Here is a 17,718-nt window from a genome sequence, read left to right as displayed (position 1 = left end):
CCAACCTCCAGCAGAGAAAAAAAGCAGGCACTATGACCCACAAGTGACCAGGAGGAAGCTGAAGGCAGGTTGGGTGCACTGGAAGAAGGCTATGTCCACTGCCTTCTCTTCCATAACACTGGACAGGGTGGCTGGAGGCTGCCCTTTGAGCAAACCCAAGAGCAAAGTGGCCCTTCACAATTGATGGAGCTTCTCAGAGCATTACTTTGTCAAACCAACCACGTGAGAAGCGGACCTCTGAATTGAGCCATCAAATGTTAACCCAGGGGTCAGCAAACTTTTTCAGCAGGGGGCCGGTCCACTGTCCCTCAAACCTTGTGGGGGCCGGACTATTTTTTTTGGGGGGGGGGAATGAACAAATTCCTATGCCCCACAAATAACCCAGAGATGTATTTTAAATAAAAGCACACACTCTACTCATGTAAAAACGCGCTGATTCCTGGACCGTCCGTGGGCCAGATTTAGAAGGCGATTGGGCCAGATCTGCCCCCCGGCCCTTAGTTTGCCTATCCATGTGCTAACCCATTTGGTCACTAGAGGGAGATAGAGCCATTTCTGTCTTTCAAAGGCTCTTAAAATGTAGAAGAGTGGTTTTCTTTAGTGCCCGACCAAAGATTCTCAGATTATTATTTTTTAAATAATTTTTGAAAATTTGAATGTTGGAGAATTTCAGCTTTCCTGAGGAGAATACTCAGCAAAATGTTCCCTGAATCTTGCCACCCACAAACAGTGCAGAGAATGTTGGCAGGCCATTTCCGCCCAGCCTGTTTTATTGCTGCAAAGAGAGGATTATTATCTCCTCAGCGTGGTCGAGGGGGAACTAGACTGCAAAAGCAGAATCAGGCAGTTGCTCTTTGGGTGTAGGGAAAAGCATTGTGCTGTTTTCATTCCTGAAGCACACCCCATCCACCTGACAAGCTAAATCGATACTGAACATAATGACTTGAACAAAGGAAAATCCATGCTAGCCTTGAATGTTCAGCCATGCTCCAAGGAAGAATATGTTTCTTACTAAGCATCACCAGGGCATAAATATTTGATGGCTGAGAAGAGGCCACTGTATGAATTATGGAAAAGTTCCAACAGAAACACAAGCCATTATTGCTGGAAGGCCATATTGCTGCTGACTTGAGGAATGAACACCTGCTGGGCAGCCCCTCTTTTTTCTGCAAGGATGTGTCAGGCGAGTCGTGGTCCATGTTAGAGAAGAATCTGTGTGGTGCTTATTGTTGCTGTCTTGGGAGAGGGAGACTCTGCCCCGTCAGAGAGGCGTAGTCCACTCCTAAGCATGTTTATTGAGAAGCAGTTCTGATGGAGTCCAATTGAGGCTTACTCCCTGCCAAATATGCTTGCGGTTGCAGCCTTAGCTGTTAAGTTTTGCTTGCCTCAGAGCCTTTTGATGCAATCAGCTATTGGTACAATAGTGACAAGTTTCACACAGACCATATGCCTTCCCTCAAAGATCCATTTCTGTGGCGAGAGCATCAATTCTTCCCAGCGATCCAGCTGCAATTGTATCAAGACTTCCCGCAGCTAGCACGTTTATTTGTGATTCTGTTAATGATAGCACACCTCCCTCCCCATGTCTGTGACCTCATTTTTGTAGTCTCTCTCTTAAACTGCTATTCTTCAGAGCCTCTCTTCCCACTTGCAACTTCAGCACTTAAAGGCTCATCCAGCAATATTTTTTAAAAGAGTTGAACAGCAGCAGCATTAACCCTCTGCAGCAACACCCTGTCATTTTAAAAACTTTTTATTCCAGGTGTTTATGTATAACGTTTCTCAGTGGCCTTGGCAGTAATTCACATTCTGAGTGGTGTTTTTCACTATTTTATGCTTTGCATTGCAATATGATGACTTTGCAGTTCATGTTCTGTGCGTAGTCCTCTCTTGCACATGAAATATCCTTGTTGTCAAGATGGTAAAACATGGGGTGGACAGTACCACTATTTGGTGGACCAACAGCTGTTTAAACAACCATACCCAATGAATGCTCATTAAAGGCTCTTTGGTGGAGTGCTGCTGCTCTGTCCTCCAACTATTCAGTGACAAGGTGGGGTCCATAGCTCAGTGGTGTAGCACATTTCTTGCATGTATCAGGTCCCAGTTTCAATCCTTAACCCACCTCAGTTACACGGAGAGAGAGAGAAATGACTGAACTCTGAGGATGGAGGAAGTAGTAAGGATTATCTTCCTTACTTTTCCTGCCAGGGAAAGCAGGGGATATGACCTCACAGAGTGTTCTCTCTAGGAATTCTCTCTAGAACTCCATGTGTCTTAACCCTTTGCTTGTCTAGCAAAGCTTGAATTTTTATTTTTCCTGTGAGATTATTTCTCACAAGTTGAGGTATAAATGTAGAAACTTACAAACAAACATAAGAAGAAGCTGCTGGATCAGGCCAAAGGGCATCTCACAGTGGTGAACCAGATGTCTGTGGGAAGCTTGTAAGCAGAAACTGAGTGATAACAGCACTCTCCCTACCTGCGATTTCCAGCAACTGCCTCAGAGACATACTGCCTCTGAGGTGTTCAGAGACTTACCAAATGTGCTTTGCATGCAGAAGGCCCCAAATTGAATCCCTGGCAGCTCCAGGTAAAGGTCCAGGAAGAGCAGGAGATGTGAAAAAGGCCTCTGCCTTGGAGAACCCCTTACAGACATACTGTACTAGGGCTAAATGGACAAATAGCCTGATACAGCTTCCTTTGTTCCTAAATAAAGAAGAATTTGGATTTGATATCCCGCTTTATCACTCAAAGTGGCTAACATTCTCCTTTCCCTTCCTCCCCCACAACAAACACTCTGTGAGGTGAGTGGGGCTGAGAGACTTCAGAGAAGTGTGACTAGCCCAAGGTCACCCAGCAGCTGCATATGGAGGAGCGGGGAAGCGAACCCAGTTCACCAGGATTCTTGTCATGTTGCAACCATTTTTGTTTTCTCCAGGCTTGGTGAGCTAATATGGTGTTGTTTTGTGCGCGCTCATGTGCCCTTGGTGTTTTCATCTTATGTGAAGATAGGTATATTGACTTCATTATTACATAATTGAGACAAGAAACATGACTGTGTTTCTTTAGGAGCCAGGTCTGTGTGACATCATCGCTTCATCAATAGGCAAAGTACTCACATGGGTCCATGCCTTATTCTCGTGGTCCTCCTGAACGGATCAGTGACGACGTAGCAATTAAAGCTAATTGGATTTCAGTTACTGGCAAAGGGGCACTGGCAAAGCAACATGCAGTAGCTTTCCTGTGTGGATCTGAACAATTTTGCAAATGGGGCACACACCGGGGAAAAGTTGCTGGAGATAGTGAAAGATTAGTTTTATCTGCTGCATCTTTTTTCTGACAACACGGCTTCCAGCGATCGAGGAAATGAGGTCAAGGTAACTCAGCAGGTAGGCTTCACACATGTGCCCTGCTAGCCCATTAGATGAGTTTAGTGGTGGAGGCGATTTTTAAATAAACCAGTGAAAGTGGCAGATCTTCAGGCAACAGTATGAGAACAATGTAGTTGCTTTGGGAATTTTTGTGCTGTCCATTGCACTCCAAGATGGCAAAGGGCCCATGTTTCGTGCATAGGTGCCAATTCCTGGGGTGGAGGTGTCTTTGGCCCCCTTAATATTTGTTGGCAGGGGGCTGAGCCGTGTATCGTGCAGCATCAGTGGTTGTCTCCTCCTGAGCACAAGAGAGGAGGAGCCACTGGCCACTGAGGCCGCACAGCTCTGGACTGCATGCTCAGCCTCCTCTTGATGATGCACATGTGTGATGTCACAGGTGTGTGACGCTGCACACACAAGCGACACAGGGCTCCTTCAATGTTGGGTGCAATATTGAGTGCAATACTGGTCATGTGTATGCCATTAGTGAGGCAGGAAGTTGTGAGATAGTGGAACACTCAACTATATGTACCTCTGCAGCCACATATAAACAGTGAATGAGGAATTGCAGCATAGAAACTCTGGTGACTGAGAATCTACTATGGACCAATGCTTGCTAATACAAGATTTAATGAAAACATACTATTAAAATATAGAAGGTACATGTAAATGTTGCTTGCTTCATTGAAACCATCTTATTGTGCTGTTCAGATAATGACTGCAGTAGTTTATCAAACACAGTGGGAGTTGACCTTTTAAAATATCTTTCATAATGGGACTCATTCAAGTGTTTCACTGTTTTAAGGAAGATTCATGTAATGCATAGTGGGAGATAAGGGATGGAGAAAGGGCATATCAGGATCCCGAAGGGCTTCAGAGAGAAGCCAAGAGGATAGCTGCTGTGGCCAAGACAAGATGTCCAAAACTGAAGTCTTCCAAAAAGCAAGATGTCTATACTATTCAATAACCTGCTGCAAAAGATTTGTGAAATGCTTTGAGGTCAAAATTGCTCAGATATGTGCTGAACCTGATGCTACAACTAGTCCAGCGCTGTTGGAGGTCCCTGGAGTAATGTTGATTTTCAACCTCTGGGATCAGTTTCAGTTGTTCCAGCCCAATGGCATGGACAGGACACTAGTTCCCCAGCTACTGCTGTTTCTGGACCAGAAAAACCTGCCTTCACTTCACCAGCCTCTAAAGGCTACAAAGCTATAAAAAAGTGAGGTTCATTGTAATAACATTTGAAAAATGTAGGGACTGGAATATGAGTGATTAGACCTCTCCTTGGTAGCATTTGTTCTTGCTAATATGTGAAAGATTTTTCTCTAATCGTCATGTCAGGAGCAGAGGGAGCATGTGCTTACTATCTGTCACAGTTAATTTCACCACCAAACACTTTCATAAAGGAGTGAAAAATAGAGATGGCTTACTATTACCAAATGATTTTGGAAGTTTAAAAAACCCTCAACACATTTCAAAATGTGAGCTCTAAGAATGTGTCTGTTTCTTCCTCCCCTCTGGAAATCATTATATCTGGCATTTGCAAACATGATCACATTTCTGGAGTGCTGTATGTCAGTAGAAGGAACCAGGGCACATTTTTTCTTTTTCAACTTACCCTCCAGCTACATGTAGAATAACAGATGGGGCTGCAGTGAGATGCATGCAGGAAAAGGAATTTCCTGGCTCAATAATTTGCTCACTCTCTCATATAAGAGCATTTTATATGATGTAAAGGACTCCAAGGCCCCGGCTTATCCTGTGGTCTAACGCAGGCAGGCAGGGCTTCCAAATGTGTTTATAATGCAAAAGATAAACTATGCTTTAAGCTCCATTTTACAGATGGGAAACTCTTTGATTCATCCAAAATTATATGGAACGAAAAGGCAGGAATTGCATCAAGCTCACTTCAAGTCCCCAATCCGGCAGTCTTAGAAATATGTCCTTGGAATAACATAACCACAGAGCCTCTTGAGAAGACTGTGCGCACACCATTCTTCTGCAACAAAGCAAAATGAAATAAGTCAAAGGCTTTTCTTTTGGCTGGTAAAAACAACCAAGAGTCTTGTGGCACATGAAAGGCTAACAAATGTATTATGCCCATTAGCTTCCTTGGACTACAGTCCACCTCATCAGATGCATAAATTTTATCCTGAGTTGCACAGGTATATATAAATGTGGTTTGGAAGGCGGGGAGGTTGTAAACAGTGAGGTCAGAAGAAAGTGAAATGCAGAAAAGTACAGATATTGATAAACATGTTGTTTGGTTGATGTTTCTCTGAGCATTTGCTGCTTCTGTAAAGCTGTTGATGAAAACAATAATTGTTGGCTCAACTTGCTGTTCAGCAGCTCTTGTGGGCAGAAAAATAGCCTTCTCTCCTTCTATTATTTAAGCTGATATTCTTCTGATCTACAGCCATTGTTTCTTCTTTGCTATCATCAAAAAAGGTGAAGAATGGACCTTCTGAAGGGTGAACACTCCTGGTTATTGCATCTCTTTTGTCTTTTTCTCATAGGCTGTGATTCCTGCATTTATGTCAACTTTGCTATGGTACTTCCAGACTGTTGCTATTTTCTGCTGGGGTTCAATTACATACTGGCAAATTCAGGTTGCACAATTAATTTGATTTGGTGCTCTTGTGCAACAAGTCTGCCCCATTCAGTCTTTTTGCAATAAGGAAAGTGATGGGAGATGTACTGGAAAGTGTGGGATAACACTTGTTTCATACAACATTGAATAACCTTCTAGCAAATTAATCAGAATGAATGTGCAACAAATAACTGATGTCGCCTAACCTCCCTGCAAACTTTGGGCAAACAAATCTGGATGAATGCTAAATAAACAGATTGTATGGAGGTGACATCAATCTCCTCTGAACTGTCCCCAGTTAGTGATGTCCAAAGTGAACATGATACTGCAAGGAGGGTATCTCTATTGCTGATATTTCATTTTTGTGAACTCATACCAGAACAGCATTGCCTGTTTCGTTCTGTAGCCTCTTTCTTTTGAGATCTAAATTGTTCATTTGCTGCTAAAACTTTACCTCCCTCTGTGTGTGTGTGTGTGTTCGCACGTGTCCATGGTTCAGTATGGATTTCATTCATAATTTCCTCTTGGCTAAAAGAAGGTTGCTAGGCTTCTACCAATAAATGTTGGAGACAACACATCATTTACAAATGGGACAAATACTCAAACATTATGTAGAAGGGTAACCCTATGGGTCAGTCCTTGTCCACTAAGTTATATAATTCAGGGGTGACTAACCTGTGGTTCTCCAGATGTTGTTGAACTGCAACTCCCACCATCCCTGGCCGTTGGCCATGCTTTCAGGAGCTTATAGGCATTAGAATCCAACAACATCTGGAGAATGCCAGTTAGCCACCACTGTTCAATGTATTACCCTCAGAACTAAGAGCTTATCCACACTTACTTTTTGCCCTGCTCTTTTCAGGCAGAGTTCTGCACTTCAACGCTCCATGCCCGAGCATTTTGCATTTTCTTTTTTGCCCTGAGCTTTCCAAGTGAAAACTTGCTCTTTAAAGCTGAATCAGAGGAAATGTTCAATTTGGGTTTCTCTGTCTTATCTTCTGCCAGAGTAAATTAGTAATACAAATGAGTCTGAAAATAAGGTCTGCATCACCTTTCTAGCAATGGTGAGAGCAAGAAAGGACATGCTAGTAAAGCAGAGGAACACAGGAAACAACTTTATACCAGGTCATTTCTCCACTAAGCCCAGTGAGAGCATTTCCATCAGCACACACACAATATATAGCCAAAATATGCACCACCTTAGCTGCTTATTCTTTAGCCAACCCCCTTTGCCCCCTCTTGCCACCTCAGCAGCCTACCATCTCTTCATCCAGGGGGGACAACTGGAATAAAATGCTCTAACTGCCATTAGCTCTTGAGGGTCTTAGGCAAATGCTCTTTCCCTTCTCAGTCATACAACCAGAGATGCCAAAAATTCAAACTGGGACCTTCTGTTTGCAAAGGTTTTGTGCCATTGAGCTACAGTCCCTTCCCCTGACAGAGTTACATCACCTGCATTCTAATCTAATGCTGATATGGAAACAGTGCTATCAATTTGCTATTAAGCTGAATTTGGCAATCTGTGTGGTTCATTCCTCAAACGACAATACGCTGTCCATGCTTCCTTTGTCTAGCAAGAATTGCAGCCCTTCTCTCTGTTTGCATGTGCCGTGCCCCGTGCAGAAGCCTTTCTGAAAACATAAGGCCCTGGAATAGAGCTCTTAGTGGAATTTTGGCAACCGGCATGCCTAACAGATTATTTTTAAAAATAGGCTGGGGAAAAAATGCCCCCAGTGACAGCCGCAAGCCTGTTCTAAATTGGGATTAAAACGGATTTTGCTTTGTACAACATTTAGCCTAAAACAAATGGCACCACTAATGACATTAGCATGGCCAACATTCTCTGCTTATTAGGCAGCTCTGTGGCTTGGGCATTGCAAAGAATCCCTCCAGGGCTTAATAAGCCTTATTGGCCTCATGTTATTACTGTAACAGCATGGCTCCTTGAGCTCTGAGCCAAGGAGATCAGAGAACACAAACGATTCCAAGCTCAGCAAGAAGATGACACAAAGAAACTTATTCAATTTGTTTTAAATTTGGATCCATGTGTGACCTTGGGCAAGCCGCTTAATTTCATTGGTTTTCCATCTTTAAGATGGGAAATGATTATGCTTCTTTGACCTGTCTTGGGTATCTCATTTGTAAGGCTTTAGGACAAGGATTGTTTCTCACTCGAGCTGAACTAAGCATTCGCAGCACAACTCATATCCATCAAAATTAGCAATTTAGATCATCTTAATCTGGATATAGAACTCTTCCCCAGTTTGAAAGGTCTTCCAGAAGAGTTGTGGCTGTTGCTTAATGAACTAAAAGGCCAATGGATGAGATGAAATACATTGAGCCAGAGAAAGTGGGCACATGAAAGTGGCAAAACGTATCAAGCACCTAACATGACTGTGCATTACTATCTCGCAGACAGATCAAATGTGAACATACCAAAGTTTCTCTGTGCACAAATCCTCCGCATACAGACTGACATTATCAAGGGATCTAAAGCCCACAGAACAGGAATGGGGAACTTGTGGCTTTTCAGATGTTGTTAAACACTGATCAGGCCAACCATATTAGCACTTTGCACAATCAGAATCCAGTCTCTGCCGAGCTGGTAATTTAATGGTGATGACAATATCAGATTTACATGGATTATTGATTGGGTTCAGAGTAGATGATGTGAATTTGCACCCAAAGATGTATCACTTGAGCTATGGGAGCAATGAATGGCTTCTTCCCAAAGCATCCAAAATATTTCCTCATTTCAGGTTGAGTTTTTCAGCACTGTCCTGCATTGTGACCAACAAGCGAATGTTATTTTGACCCTGTGCCTTGCACTGAGAGCTGATCTTGAGAGTAGATTTAGGGAGCTGCCTTATACAGAGTCACATCATGGGTCCCTCCAGATCAGTGTTATCTATACTGACTGGCAGGTGCCCTTCAGGACTTCACACAGGTGTCTTTCCCAGTTCTGATCGGAGATACTGGGGACTGAGCCTGGGACCTTCTGGATGCAAAGCATGCGCCCTTCCATGGAGCTACAGTCCTACCCCAGAGCACAGCACAGACTAGGCAAAAAACAAAAACAAAAGCCATTGCTTCCATTTGTCAATTGAGTTAGCAGGCCAAAACCAAAATAAATTCATTCTAAGGCCTTTACATGACCATCTGCTCCTGCATTGTGATCCAGGTGGTTGGATGCCAAGTCTGTTCTGAATATGCCAACTGAGGAGTGGGCACTGGGCTTACAAAAAAGAAACACAAACAACCTCTACTAAGCCTTGCCCTGTCCAGCTCCTGACATCTCTCCCCACATGAGATGGATGCAAGGCTTCCAGACCCCAGACCCATTTCAAGGCATGTGTGTATGGCGGGCAGGGGGCAGGGGGCGGGGAGGGCGGCAGGGGTTGAAATTTTGTTAGGATGATGGTCTAGGTTGGCATTTCGAACAGGCAAATGCTTTCCAGTAGCATCTTGAGTTTGTCTCAAACCCATACTGACATTTGCTTGATCTTATTTAGGTTTCTTTTTTCTTTTCTTTTTCTTTTCAACCCCCCCCCCCCGAAAACCAAAAGGATGCAAAGAAATACAAATGAAAAGAAAAATAATAAAAAATATAAACAACAAAGAATACAAATAAAAGTGCAGAAATAACAAATAAAAATAAAAATTTACAGATCAAACCAAACATTCCCCCCCTTTCGCACCCACCACCTTGCCATATACTTATAACATGTTTTAAACTAAAATACAACTTCCTTCCATCAATGCTAAACCTTATTTTACATTCTTATCTTTATTGTTGTGTTGTTATGTTATGTTTTATAGATATATTTTATTTATATTTATTTTATTCCTTTTACCCTTACAAACTTTGTTATGATTTCTGTATCGGAGCAATGTTTCATTGTAAATTCCTTCACACATTCGCAGTTCTTTAACAAACTTTGTTTTGATTGTCTTCTAATAGCTGCTGTCAATTTTGCTGTATCTTTTTCCTCCTTTGCTGTGCATTCAAGGTGTATTGCAATATATTATCACTTGACCTGCTCACAACAATCCTATTCAGTGGTACCTCTGGTTACGTACTTAATTCGTTCCAGAGGTCCGTTCTTTTTTTTTTATTAAGTATTTTTTTATTAAAGATTTTCTTTTACAAAGGTAGTGCAATGTCTCTCTTGTATTTTTTCCATGTAACATTTTCACAAGTCAATTTCATTTGTTGAGACATTAGGAAGAAAAGGGGAAAAGAGGTGGGTGGGATGGGGGAATGGGTGGGGTGGGGTGACGATGTTTCTATTTTACTTAATATATGTAGGGTTTGGTGTCAACGTTGTTTGTGCAGGTTCTCTGTTGTTCACTTATGCTCCTTTGGGGGTGAGAGAGGTTGGGATTGGCGTAGAGTATGATTGATCCTTTGTAGTTGGCTGTAGTGGTCTTTAGTTTCCTGTGTGAGTGGGGTGGGTGAGTGTTTTTGATCAGGTTAGCCATATTGATTTGTATGCTGTCGTTAGATTTTTGTCGTTTTGTTGGGCTGTGTGTGATGAAGGGGAGCCATACCGGGGTGAAGGCGTCTTCTTCTATTTGTCCCCGTGTCAGTTTCAGCTTACTGGTCAGTTTTTCTAGTAGGGCTGTTTCCCATACTACTTGGTACCATTGGTCCATGCTTACTCCTGATAGGTCTCTCCAGTGTCTGGTTATGATGTTTCTGGCTGCTGAGAGTAGGTGGGTTATGAGTTCTTTGTGGTGTAGGTGGGAGTTTTTGTCTTGGAAGATGTTTAGTAAGACTGATTCTGGGGTGATTTCTAGCACTTGCTTGGTTATATTACATATTTCTCGTATGCTTGTTGTCCAGAATAGTTGGATTTTGGGGCACTCCCACCACATGTGGAGGTATGTGCCTGTGGAGGTGACCCTCTCCAGCATTTTGGTGAAGTTCCTGGGTGTATTAGCGCTAATTTTCTTGGCGTTAGGTACCACCTATAGGTTAGTTTCAGGGTGAGTTCGGAGGTCTGTTCTTAACCTGAAACTGTTCTTAACCTGAAGCACCACTTTAGCTAATGGGACCTCCCGCTGCCGCTGTGCCGCCAGAGCATGATTTCTGTTCTTATCCTGAAGCAAAGTTCTTAACCTGAAGCGTTATTTCTGGGTTAGCGGAGTATGTAACCTGAAGCATATGTAACCTGAAGCGTATGTAACCCGAGGTACCACTGTAAAAGGAAGGTGAGAGAGTGACCTACTCAAAGCCACAAAATAAGGTTTGAAGGTGGGGTTCTCATGTCTAATCATATGATTTAAAATAAAAGAAAATAAAACAACCAATTTAATTCAAAGTACCATAATAAAAGCTCACCTTAATCTCAGCAGCTGACCAGGATGACTAGGATGACTAGGCCATGCATTAGACAGGGAGCTTGGAGCTCCCTGTTCCAAATGTGCAGGTGGACAGAGGTGCTGCCAGTGGTATCCCTGCTGGCAACAGCCCAGAGAAAAGCTCCCAGGTGTGGGAGAGTGCAGATCAGGTGAATTCACTTTGAAATGCAGACCCAGCAGATTTATTGAGCATCCCTAGCTGACATACCTTAACACGAATCCCCCCCCATACAAGTAACAATAAAAATCATACAAAAATATCAGTAAAAACCTATTTCCATCTACTGCCTCACCTAGGTATCTGAAGAAGTGTGCATGCACACGAAAGCTCATACCAAGAACAAACTGAGTTGGTCTCTAAGGTGCTACTGGAAGGAATTTTTTTATTTTTTATTTTGTTTTGACTATGGCAGACCAACACGGCTACCTACCTGCCTCACCTAGTTGTTAATGGCAGACTAAAGACAGGCCAGCAGTTCTTATTGCTCAAAAGTTTTCTTGAATAAGTGGGTGTTGCACTATCTCCTAGAAATCAGAACAGAAGTAAACAATCATGCCTTGCATCACCACATTTTATGTTCAGCAACCACGGGTACTCTTTTCTGGAGGGATTCTGAAGCATTGCAAGTTATTACACATCAATCAATTTTCTTAAAACGTGTGCAGTTACAAAATCAGCAAGCCCTTGATTGCATCTCAGGTATTTTGGTAGTGTTAGCGCCTGTCAGTCATGCATCCTCCATAACTATGCGGTCTGTTTAAAAACTCCCTTGCTATGTAAGGCAGGGAGCAATCAGATCTTCCCTCACTGCCTAAGTAGGTGGGAGTCAGCCCCTTTTATATATAATATGCATGAAGCCCTGGGCAGACCATGATCTGCCCTTCTTTGAACATGACAGAGTAATCAGCAGCAGAGTTGAAAATTGTTCTAATTGCTGAGTGCAGGCTTTCCCACCGTGCAAAGTATTATGGTGACACGTCCCCTCCCGCCCTCATCTAGCTTCCTCTGTTGCTGGGAAGGTTAATTAGTGTAAGACTGAACATCATCTCCTTTGATCTTCCAGCCTTGATTCATTAGTTTTCAAAAAGAACCAATGGTGAGAGCCAAGAGGATCCTCAAATCTCATATTAATCAACCCCCCATTCCTCCCCATCAGTTTTTGCTTGCTCAGAGATGGATGGATAAACGCAACATTATTGTGCTCTTTTCAGTAAAGTGCTAGGCGGGATTCCATGAAAGATTCATTTGCTCTTTCTTCTTTTACATAATAGGTAGAGAGTGAGCACACATCTCTTCGCTGTGAGGAGCTGCAACATAAAGAATCCCACCAAGAGGGAGAACCTCGTATCTTTTTGATATTGGGTGAAAGGCACACTTGTGAATAAATTGTTCCATGGCAATTTTGGCAACTGACAACATTCTTCTTCATCACAAACAACTGATGTAAGTAAGGTGTTAGTTAGGTTTTTCTTTTTCTTTTTTCTTTTTAAACTCACTTTACTCCAAAATGAGAACAGTGAGACAAAGTTGGAAAGCTTAGAGCCTTGACTTTAAGGCTTCTGCTTCCTGGAGAAACTCTCTTTAAACAATACTTTGACTTGGAACTGCTCCTTCTGTGATGGGACAAGAGAAGAATGATCCAGTGAGTGCATGGGCCGCAGCATCTTTAGTGAAGATAGCATACTCATGCCTCACATTTATCTACGCCATTCACTGTTGGAGGGTGGGAATGGATGGCATGGAATAGGCTCCTCTCTTGCATGGATAGGGAACCTGTGGCCCTCCAGATGTTCATAGAATCGTAGAGTTGGAAGGGACCATGAGGGTCTTGTAGTCCAACCCCCTGCAATGCAGGAATGTTTTTCCCAACATGGGGCTTGAACCCACGACCCTGAGATTAAGAGTCTCCTGCTCTACCGACTGAACTATTGGGCTACAGCTTCCATTATTCCTGGACCACTGGGCATCCTGGCTGGGCTTGATAGGAGTTAGTTGAGCAACATCTGGAGAACCACAGATTCCCCATTAGAAGGTTCTATTGGCACATCATCTGACAATGGCCAGAGTCGGGGACAGGACAATGGGCAGGAGGAATCACTGATTTGGTTCAGAAGGCCTGCTCTTTATCCATGCTTGTTTGCATGACAATAATGGCCACATATGGCATTACACAAGTGATCCTTTTTCTAAATAGCTGCAGATGCTTTTTTGTACTATGCGTGTATTTTGAGGGTTCTGAGTTGTATAAACATAATAAAATAAAAAATTCTTTCTAGTAGCACCTTAGAGACCAACTAAGGTGCTACTGGAAAGAATTTTTTATTTTTGTTTTGTTTTGACTATGGCAGACCAACATGGCTACCCACCTGTAACTGAGTTGTATAGTTATTTTATAGTTATAATGGTTATTGTTATGCATTATTTATGATATTATTTTGTATTTTATACCCTATTGTACATTGCCCTAGGCTCCTTAGGAGGAAGAGTGATTTAGAAATGTAACAAACAAACAAATAAATCTGTCTCTTTTTTCATTCATTTATTTGCATTATCTACATAGAAAAAAAGTTGTAACGAATAAATCAAACCTGCAAGTCTTGAAGCAGAAGCTATACATCATGAACAAAAATGAAAGAGGGGGAAATGGTTATGATTTATAAAAAGGTTGCATATTTAATTTAATTTAACGTGATTTATATACCACTCAATCAACAGAAATACATATGTGTTTCATTCACAGGTGACTGATTTCAAGTTCGGAGTGGCCTTGCGGGAGTCTTCAGCGACTGCTTTCCATTGCAAGTCTCTGTCAGTCCCCAATCTGAGTTGAAATCTGAGTCCAAATAAAAGCCTATTGACTCGGTTGTCTTGCCTTTCTGTCTTCTAAGGCATTATGAGGCCACCTACCATTCTGAAGGAAATCAGCCCTGAGTGCTCACTGGAAGGACAGATCCTGAAGCTTAGGCTCCAATACTTTGGCCACCTCATGAGAAGAGAAGACTCCCTGGAAAAGACCCTGATGTTGGGAAAGATTGAGGGCACAAGGAGAAGGGGACGACAGAGGACAAGATGGTTGGACAGTGTTCTCGAAGCTACCAACATGAGTCTGACCAAACTGCGGGAGGCAGTGGAGGATAGGGGTGCCTGGCGTGCTCTGGTCCATGGGGTCACGAAGAGTCTGACACGACTGAATGACTGAACAACAACAACAACTTTATCAGTGAGGATCATAGCTGCCAACCTTCCCTTTTTTGCGGGAAATTCCCCTATCAGTACTATACTATAGACCATAGTACTGATAGGGGAATTTCCTGCAAAAAAAAAGGGAAGGTTGACAGCTATGGTGAGGATCCCAGCTGCAAGTGGTTGGGCATGTGGATGGGATTATGCCACTGAGAGAGAGAGATGGCGCATTGTAGTTGAAATAAAATATAAGCAAAGAAAAAGTGTGCTTGACTAGGTGAACATCTAATTTTGATTCTGGATCTAGCTTGGTTGTTAGGATCAGCTAGGATTTGAATGGTGACTTCCTCATTTGTGTCCTGGTTTCACTTGTAGATGCAGAGTAGAAAATCAACTGATTTAGCCCTGCTCTCTCATGTTGCAACATGGCTCTGCTCACCCCAGCAACCCATTGGTACATCCTGGCCTGCTGTGTACTGTATTTACTCAAATGTAATGCGCCATCAAACCTAATGCGCACCTCAGTTTTCAAAACCTTGAAACCAAGAATGTATTTGCTGGTGAATGTAAATGCGCCATCAAATCTAAGGCCCACCCTAATTTTCATGACATAATTTGGCCAAAAAACTGCACATTACATTTGAGTAAATACAGTACTTCTAGCGTAAGCCTCGATCTTTGCTTGATCAATGAGTCTGTCTCTGACCTTGAGCCCCAGTGCCTATTTCTGTTTCCTGCTTCCAGATTACTTGGCTCGGATCTCCTAATATACCAACTACCCAGTTCCAGATCATGTTTTCCTGTGACCTCTACCTTCATATTAATGCTCCTCACAATCTGCCCCATACACCTTAGGTGTCTATCCTTTGTGGAGTTTTATGTCTGCTCTGTTTCATAGGACCCAACACTGGCATTTGTATGATAGAAGTGAGGTCTTCCTTGTGGGCTTCCCATAGGCATTTGGTTGGCCACAGTGAGGACAGGATGCTAGACCAAATGGGCCTTTGGTTCGATCCAGCTGGTCCTTCTTATGTTCATATGTTAAAGCATTGCTTTTGGAAACACCATAATCCAACTTGATTGTTCTGTGTCTTGACAAAACAAACATTTTAAAGCAAGAACGCATGAGGAACAGAAGCACACTTTGAGTTTCTGAGAGAACAATAATTCCATTGGCTTAGTTGCAATCAGCATGACTTCAAGTAGTGACAGACCACTGCCTGTCCAGTATGTTTCCAGTATGAATGTAATTCTAGCAAACTACACATGACTTCATGAATGGAAGGGTTGATTTCTTCTGGTGCTTAACAAACATCCATAGGGATTGTTATTGCCCGATAGGTACCAGATCCAGCCACTAGAGAGAGACAACAGACAAGAGACCACACACATTAGTCCAATATATAAACAGTGATTTGCATGTGTGTTCTGAGTGGCTACCATTGTGCTAGAAGATTTTCAGTATAACTTATTCCTGAGGAGATGGTAGACTATGCTATTAAAGCATTGGCGTGCATAGCAGTTTGATTTGTCTGTCAAGTAAGGAGATAGAAATATGAAAATAAGTGGCAATATAGAGATGAAAGGTCATATTGCTTTGTGATTTAAGCTGCTAGTTCAGGAGAATGTGAATATGTTCAGAGCCAAGGTAGGAAGTATTGACGTACATGGGGGAGGAGAGAGAAGTACAATGAATGCAGTGGTTTCAGCTGTCTCATCTCACACTTTTTACATAACTCTGCCACGGTTTCCTCACTGGAAAGATTTCTAGGAAGCCACAACCTGTTCCTCTTTCTGAATTGCCCCTAATCCAGTGTTAGAATGGATCGGAACTGCAACTAGCAGGGGTGGAATTATGGGGGCACCTGTCCCGGATGCAATCTGGACAGGGATGCAAAATAGACATCATAATCATGGAATATATTTAAAGAGCAAGTTATGTACCCTTTTCTTTTTAGCATGTTTTTTATTATTATCAGATCTCAGTTTGCTCAGAGGCTTTGTGAGGACAGAAGGCACCCCTGCCCCTAGCCTGGGAGGGCAGTGCCAAAATGGGAGAGAGCCTGATGCACACATTTATGCAAGCAGTGGCGGACCTTGGCACCTCAAATTTCAGTGGTGCCCAGTGTGACACCAAAATCTGGCGCCCTCTGCCTCTTGCCTTTCATTGGATTTCAAAGTTGCGGCTCCTGCTGCGGTGCCTCAGAAGCTCCGCTTCCGGTGTGACCAAAACGGTCACGCTCCCCTAGATCTGCCTCTGATGCAAGCAATTTCCATGAAAATTATTCATTTTATGTGCTATTTCCACACTTTCCCATAATATACATATTTTTGCACAGAAACATATTTGTTTGCAGCACGAGATTAGGGGAAGTGCTATTTTCAAAATATAGCTGCAGTTCATCTCTACAGTGCAAATTAGGCTGGTTCACATTAAAATCTGAACTGAAGCAATTCTCCCCCAACCCTAATTTAATTTCTAACACCCCCCTCCCCGATCAGAGCAAAGGCTTCGTTGAAGTGAAAAACAAGTAAAAGAAAAACCTCACTTCTTTTAATTCACAAAAGTACTTCGTTTTCTTTTCAGCAGAGAAGTGAATCCACTGTGATGCATCCCCTCTGAATTCACCTTGCACACGTGCAGGGGGAAAATATCCTAGAAAACAATATGTGTGGTAGAACATGCATTGTGCAAACACAAACAACTATGTAAGGAGTGGTATTTGGTGCAGAACAAAGGATTTTGGATCTCCTTATCAGATTTTTCTCCCAAATTTTATTTTTCATTCTGCTGTGGGATGAAGAATGTTACCAAGAGCGTGCAATTTCCCACATCAGAGTGGGAAACCATTTCCTGAGTGACCCTAGTGAGAAGCTCCAAATATTGTTTCATCTCCACATGTGGTTTTGCAGAATGATTTATAGCCTGGGCTTCTAGTTGCAGAAGCAAACTGGTGTTTTCCTTGTATTCAAACAGCATGATAGCCAAGGATGGAACTACAAGCTACAGGCAACACTGAACTGCTTCTGAACAGCATAACGAGCAGCAACACTTACCCGTGTTATGATGCCATCACATTGTCCTCTACATCACTGGCTGCTGCTAGCATGGGTAGGAAAATGTGCAACAGGGTGACATCACTGGAGAAAGGGGGAGAATGTGACACAGGGCTCTTGTTTTTTTGGCAGCATCCCTGTGCCATCTA

General features: G+C 42.7%; 1 long non-coding RNA gene across 1 annotated transcript; it reads left to right on the top strand.

Annotated features, from left to right (window-relative positions):
- Window positions 1-11,165: 11,165 nt before the first annotated feature.
- Window positions 11,166-14,193, top strand: LOC117048598. The gene is made up of 3 exons (XR_004426858.1): window positions 11,166-11,221; window positions 12,601-12,772; window positions 14,070-14,193. It is a non-coding gene; the product is annotated as an uncharacterized LOC117048598 (long non-coding RNA).
- The last annotated feature ends 3,525 nt before the right edge of the window (window positions 14,194-17,718 follow it).

Source organism: Lacerta agilis, chromosome 6 (genome assembly GCF_009819535.1).
Source record: "Lacerta agilis isolate rLacAgi1 chromosome 6, rLacAgi1.pri, whole genome shotgun sequence".
NCBI classification, from domain to species: Eukaryota; Metazoa; Chordata; class Lepidosauria; order Squamata; family Lacertidae; genus Lacerta; species Lacerta agilis.
This window is presented reverse-complemented; position numbering and strand designations above follow the sequence as displayed.